Below are 7,177 nucleotides of genomic sequence, written 5' to 3' on the forward strand. Positions count from 1 at the left end.
AGTTTGTCTTTTTGACAAAGAATTTTCATATAAAGGCTAGTAAAATAAAAGTACATTTTAAGGAAGAGTGATTCTATCATATACAGGTTTGGGTTAATAGGACTTTCACCTATTAGATTATTCAAGTAATGAAGCCTTTAACCTCTGTTAATATATTCATTTCTTAGCACATTGGCCCTAGTGCTGGATAAAAGCCTGAAGCCCTTATCTATTTTGTTTTCCTTCATACAAATCTATCACTTAAGAACTCAAAATGTGAGCCCATGCCCTCTAGTGGCAGAATGTGAGGTTCTTCTGACATGCTTGGCACTATTTACTGGTACGTTTGCCTAAAAGTAGTGCGCTGCTTGTACTCTTCGGGCTCTGGCAACCCCTGAATTATCACTGCAAGCTCCTGGAAGCACACACAGAAACACAGAGACACAATGGAATATTCACCTCATCTGCCAAAAACATTATGAATGTTTCAAATTGGGAGGAAAAGAAAATAATTGTTCATTTTTTCCTCGAGACAGATTGTTCTAATTTTCTTCATTTTTTTTTTTAAATCTTTGACCCCTTTTCATAGCAGGTTTTGTACAACTTATTGTATTAAAAACTAAACCTAAATTTTGGTCCTAACCCACCTAATGCTGGACCAGATTCTTTTCTCAGTTTAAAGCAGTGTAAGTCCAGAGTAACTCAATTAAAGTCACTGGAAGTACCCTGGTTTTTCCCTACTCAAAATATGACTCTCCAACAGCCCACAACAGCACTATACATCAGTTTAAGACAGAAAGTGATGATTAATACTGTACCTTGTGAAAGCGGAGGAGGATTCTTGCTAAGCAGAATATTATTATCCAAACTGGAATTTGACTAAAGGATTGATGGTGAGGGGAATTAATAATAACAATAGATGTCTAATTATTGATTGATCATTGCTTAAATAGTGCAATACCTTCTTTTCCTTAATGTGATTAGATGCAATTAAATTGAAAACTCGTTAAATTTGGGACTGAGTAGTGTTTATGAACTTTGAAACCTACAAAAATTAAAATAAGATTCCATAAGCTCAGTGCTTGTTCTCATACCCAGCACGTCAACTGAAAATGAGTGGGGGGTTTTATGTTAATTTAACAATAGCATTTTAGAAATCCACTCCTAGGTATTACTTTAAACTAAATGTTTTCAGCATTCATTTTTGATACTTCTAGTGTCTGCAGAGTTTATGTCAAATTTCCCTAAAAATTGATAAACATTTCACATATTTCTTAGGTTATTCTTAATGGATAAATGTAATTTTAGTAGGTCCTTAAATTATTAGTAGCTATATACTGAACATGTTTCTTTAGAGAGTGAAAGAGAATAGGATTTTCAGAAGCATTCGGCATTCCCCAACCTCTACTCCCAGGGAAGTCAATGGGAGTTTTATTCATAGATTCTAGGACTGGAAGGGACCTCGAGAGGTCATCGAGTCCAGTCCCCTGCCCGCATGGCAGGACCAAATACTGTCTAGACCATCCCTGATAGACATTTATCTAACCTACTCTTAAATATCTCCAGAGATGGAGATTCCACAACCTCCCTAGGCAATTTATTCCAGTGTTTAACCACCCTGACAGTTAGGAACTTTTTCCTAATGTCCAACCTAGACCTCCCTTGCTGCAGTTTAAGCCCATTGCTTCTTGTTCTATCCTTAGAGGCTAAGGTGAACAAATTTTCTCCCTCCTCCTTATGACACCCTTTTAGATACCTGAAAACTGCTATCATGTCCCCTCTCAGTCTTCTCTTTTCCAAACTAAACAAACCCAATTCTTTCAGCCTTACTTCATAGGTCATGTTCTCAAGACCTTTAATCATTCTTGTTGCTCTTCTCTGGACCCTTTCCAATTTCTCCATATCTTTCTTGAAATGCGGTGCCCAGAACTGGACACAATACTCCAGCTGAGGCCTAACCAGAGCAGAGTAGAGCGGAAGAATGTTTTACTGCTGACCGATTTCAGTGGGAACAGAGTTTGGTCAATACTGAATGATTTTGAAAATTCCACCCATAGAATATAAAAAGATTTATTATTAAATCATATAACATAGGATCGCAAGACCTGTACCCTTAAAGAGCTTACAGTTTAAGGGCTAAGAATTCACTCCTGCCAGGTGCTGAGTGCCTCCTGCAAGGTGCACTGAAGACAATGATTTTGAAGGTGCTCTGCCCCAAATGAGACCCTAAATCCTACTCACAATGATGTCAATGGGCCTGATTCTGATATGATTTGCATCACTTTTATATTGGTGTAGTTCCATTTACCACAGTGGAATTATTCCCCGTTTACAATTTGTGCTAGTCAGACAAGCGGAATTTGGTCCTAAATACAACACAAATATGGGCAGGCATGAGAGTGGGAACAGATAATGCCAGCAAGGTTAGTAATTACTGCTGGTTTTCTTCACACCGCTGTCTCCCACTGGGGCAGTCCCAAGACCTGTTTCTCTCCGAAGCAGGGCTTTTTACTTTCAAAGACCACCAGTACAAAGATGGGGTGTTTTCCCTTTTCTGACAGTTGCATGAGCTTCCTGTTTAGAGCTGTTACCATCGCCTATGACAGGGATTGGCAACCTTTGGCACACAGCTCGCCAGCGTAAGCACCCTGGCGGGCCGGACCGGTTTGTTTATCTGCCGCGTCTGCACCTGCCGCGTCTCCCACCAGCTGCCGTTCACCGTTCCAGGCCAATGGGGGCGTCGGGAAGCGGCGGCCAGCACATCCCTTGGCCCGTGCCGCATCCAGCAGCTCCCATTGGCCTGGAGCGGCGAACCGCGGCCGGTGGGAGCCGCGATCGGCTGAACCTGCGGACACAGCAGGTAAACAAACCGGGCCGGCCCGCCAGGGTGCTTACCCTGGTGAGCCGCGTGCCAAAGGTTGCCGATCCCTGGCCTATGAGAATCTTATTCCTCAGCTGCTGAAACACTTACATGTGCCTTCTTTGTTCTCAGCAGTCCATATCTCCACCACAGTCTTCTCCACTATCTCACTGCAGGGGTGGGGCAGGGTGTTCCTTGCTTGCAAGTGAGTCAGGCACAGAGTGGTGCTTCGCAGAGATTTACCAAAGGCAACCTGGGAAGTGCTTACAAAGAAGTTTCCGACTCACTGTTTGCCAAATGTACACATCACTTTGTGCATTCAGCCCCTGTACTGCACGGTGCCTGCTTGTGCCCTCAACTTCCTTTGACTTCAATGAGAGTTGAGCACACTCAGCCTGTCACATAGCCTGGCCCAGCCCTAGATGGGTGGTTGGTTTGGTAAAAGGATAGTTGCAATATTGGGGTTTCCCTCCCTTTTCATTCAAGTTCTCATTTCTTTAGGGATTTAGGGCTATATCCTAAAAGCCATCTGCCACTGGTACCACTGATGTCATTGCGGGTTGGAATAAGGACTGCAGGGGTGGGCCCCAAGTGCTTGATCCTGTTCCCACTAAAGTCAGTACAAGTTTTGCCACTGACCTCAGCAGGGGCTGGATGAACCCAAAATGGTCTAGAATGGCCTGTGGGTTTGATCCTGAGATGCTGAGCACTTACAACTCCCATTGAACTCAATGGGGCTTTTGGTGCTCAGTGCCTCTCAGGAGCAAGGTGTAAATCCCTAAATAGATTAAACAACTCAGCCTGATACAACAATTGCAAATTCCCATTGATTTCAATGGGAGTTTTGCTGAGCAAAGACAACAGGGCCTGGGAATTTTTTTACCGCCTGTGTGTGTGCACCATTTCATACTAACAGACTGGTTTGCCCTGCATCCTGAATGATGAATGGTGCTCTCAGAAAATAAGACTAATTGGCAATATTAACAAAAGGTCTGGAATGAATGACTCGCACAACGTTTTTAAACATGCTTTCGCACAATGGTGTTTGATGGGTTTTGAAAACTGTACAGGATCTGCCTATCTGTCACTACTGGACTCCACTTCAGAGTAAACTGATGTTTGCACTTTCACTCAGACTCAACACTTCACTAATTTTCATATTTCAAAATAAATCTCTTCTGTAATAACCTCATTGTAAATTGGTCCAGTACGTACCCATCTGAAATGACACAAGAACTCGGGGGTGTCTTTTAGTTGGTTGAGAGGTTTGTTAAATCCCTGCTTCAAGAAGGGAGGGATAGCTCAGTGGTTTGAGCATTGGCCTGCTAACCCCAGGGTTGAGAGTTCAATCCTTGAGGGGGCCACTTAGGGATCTGGGGCAAAATCAGTACTTGGTCCTGCTAGTGAAGGCAGGGGGCTGGACTCAATGATCTTTCAGGGTCCTTTCCAGTTCTAGGAGATAGGTATATCTCCATATTAAAGAAGAGTCCTTTACTCATGAGGCATTGGGGCCAATAAACCACAGAAAAGCTAGCAACTATGTGATATAGAGGGGCCTGATTCTTCATTACTTTGTGTAATTGTTGACATCTGTTCAGAACAATAGCATATTATACCCACTTCTCAGAAGCGTCAGTGACTGTACAAGGCAGTGAAGAATCAGACCCTGATAAATCATACAGATTCAGTGAAGAATGAGGCCTATTTTATGTTAGCATTAGAAATCTGTATGAGGAAGTATTAATTAAATGCTCTGTAAATTGTAAAACTCTGGCACACTATTGGGAAGGCCTCAAGGTATGGTTAATGTAAAATATAATAGCACTATAAATGTGAAGAGGAACATTGACAGTGTGAATGTGTGCTCATCATTTATTTAAAAAATAAAATATTTCTCATTTTTGATTTTTGTAGGGATGCCAATCAGTCGTGCTGTCGTGATAATCAAGGGGGAAAACTCTCTCTGAAAACAGGATAACCGTCTATTTTCCTACTTGGGACAAGATAACCAATGAGTTGCAACTCTGAGTCGAACCACGCTTGCAGAGGCACAGTGAGAAATATCGTGGAGCATTGATATGGAATTGTTCATAGTGCCAAAGTCCTACTACCGCATTAAAGAAGAAAGGATCCTTGTACATAGGTTTCTCCCTAGCTTCCCTTCCTCTCACCCTCTTCCTCTACTGGAACTGATTTGTACAAAGTGGGAATTTTGTTACCTTTTTAATTGGTGCAAGTTACTTTTTCAGATCACCCCGTTGCAAGGTTTGAGGGTTTTTTGTTTTTAGAATTAGTAACCACTATATCTGCTTCGGTTTTAAAATATTAAAAATTTGGAATCTTTTCAATGTGGTGCATCAGTAGCTGATCCTGGATTTTCACCCCAATGATGGTTTACATTTCAGCCCGCCGAATGCATCAAGGGGTTTGTGGTGTTGTTGCTTGTTCAGCTTTCTTTAAAAAAAAAAAAAAAAACTACCTGCTGTTGGCTAAATTATTTAACTCTCCACATTTCTGTGCAATGGAGGGGCACATCTCCTTTCCAACTGCTGTATCTCACCCTTGCCCAACCATCAAATACCAACTAGAGCCACAGACCTCTGAAGACCTTAATAGCATGCCTCTGTCTTATTTGAGCACCTTTTTTTCTCTTTTTTACATGCATTACAACCCCAAAAAGGAGTGACAATGGGGAAATGAAGATTCTTCATAAATGAACTTGTTCATATTTCTTTAGTCGGTACAAAGATGGACTATATTTTTTGTCTGCCCTTCAGCTTTAGATGTTGTAGTGCACAACATACATTTCCTTTAACCCTTGCCACTAAATTGTTAGATCAGTTCTAGATCCCCGAGTGCACTTTTTTCAAATAACCCTAACCTTTTTATTTTAGAGTGAGCCAGCACGCATGAGAGATATCTGGTTAAAATGTTGCAATCTGACTAGTTGTCTTTTGGAGACTTACCCATATTTCAGTACACTGCACAAATATAATTCTAGGGAATTTGAATAAAATCAACTTTTCTAACTTGTTGCTCATTTGTTGTAACTCAATAAAACAAAGACTGAACATTTTTTGTAACCTTTTCCTCCTCTTTTTTTTTTTTTAAATGTGGATGGGAGCTAAATACCTTATTGGTCCTGACTAGTCATCGCTAAGTGTGGCTTTTCCTAGCCACCTGGATGGCACTGAGGTTTAAAATGGAGCCACTTCAAGCTAACTTTCTTATAACAAGGTTGTTTAGTTCATTGTTGAAAGGGATAGATGGTTTGGGAATTAACTTCCATTCGCCCTCTGTTTACTTAAGGCTAGTTTGTGTAATCCTTACTCTCCTTTTGGTGAGCACTTGCTCACATGAGTAATCCCATTGAGCTGAATGGGTCTAATTGCATGTGTAAATTCACTAATGTGAGAGTAAAAATTGCAGTCTAGTCTTTATATAGCATCTTTGCTTAGAGCCTGCTCCCCTTGCAGTCAATGGGAAAATTTAAATTTGCTCCAATGGGGATTTATGGGCCCATAGATACTGCAGCAGTGGAATGCTAGCAGGGCCAGTGCAAGGAAGTCTCACGCCCTAGGCGAAACTTCCACCTTGTGCCCCCCCCCAGCCCTGCGGCAGCACCCTGCGGCAGCTCCCCTCCCCCCCCTGCCCTGAGGTGCCCCCCCTGCGCCAGCTCCCCCCCCGGGGAACCGTGCGGCAGCTCCCCACCCCAGCTCACCTCTGCTCCGCCTCCTCCCAGGCTTGCGGCACCAAACAGCTGATTGGCTGTGGAGCAGCAACGGCGTGCTCGGGGAGGGGGCATAGCAGAGGTGAGTTGGGGTGGGGAGCCCTGCGGCAGCTCCCCACCCCCCCGGCCCGGGGAGCCATGTGGCACCTCCCCACCCCAGCTCACCTCTGCTCTGCCTCCTCCCCGAGCACGCCGCCCCTGCTCTAATTCTCCTCCCAGGCTTGCAGCGCCAAACAGCTGATTGGCGCTGCAAGCCTGGGAGGCAAGAGAAGTGGAGCGGCGACCGCGCGCTCGGGGAGGAACGCTGTAAAAAAAAATTGGGGGCACCGCTTTTTGGTGCCCCCAAATCTTGGCCCCCTAGGCAACCGCCTAGTTCGCCTTAATCGTAGCACCAGCCCTGAATGCTAGAGATGAATTTCAGAGAGCTCTCTTTTACAGGTTAGAAATTGTAACCAAAATTAGTTGCCACTGCTTACGGCTTTGTTTATTTGAGGGAACGATTGATACTTTTAACTGCCATTTTGCACTGCTTGATAATAACTACTTGGGAGCTTAAAATTGAAATTTGATTTCTTCTGTTGTATTTGCAGACAAGATTTTCTGACTCA

General features: G+C 43.3%; 1 protein-coding gene across 2 annotated transcripts in view; it reads left to right on the plus strand.

Moving 5' to 3' along the window:
- ZHX2 (zinc fingers and homeoboxes 2) overlaps positions 1-5,961 on the plus strand; it is a 120,042-nt gene extending 114,081 nt beyond the window's left edge. For both annotated transcript variants that reach the window (XM_024205866.3, XM_024205867.3), the window contains exon 3: positions 4,754-5,961. The gene's annotated coding sequence lies outside the window, so the exon portion shown is untranslated. The remainder of the gene's footprint in view (positions 1-4,753) is intronic.
- The last annotated feature ends 1,216 nt before the right edge of the window (positions 5,962-7,177 follow it).

This window comes from Terrapene carolina, unplaced genomic scaffold (assembly GCF_002925995.2).
Source record: "Terrapene carolina triunguis isolate 2854851 unplaced genomic scaffold, T_m_triunguis-2.0 Scaffold58, whole genome shotgun sequence".
In the NCBI taxonomy this organism is placed as follows: domain Eukaryota; kingdom Metazoa; phylum Chordata; order Testudines; family Emydidae; genus Terrapene; species Terrapene triunguis.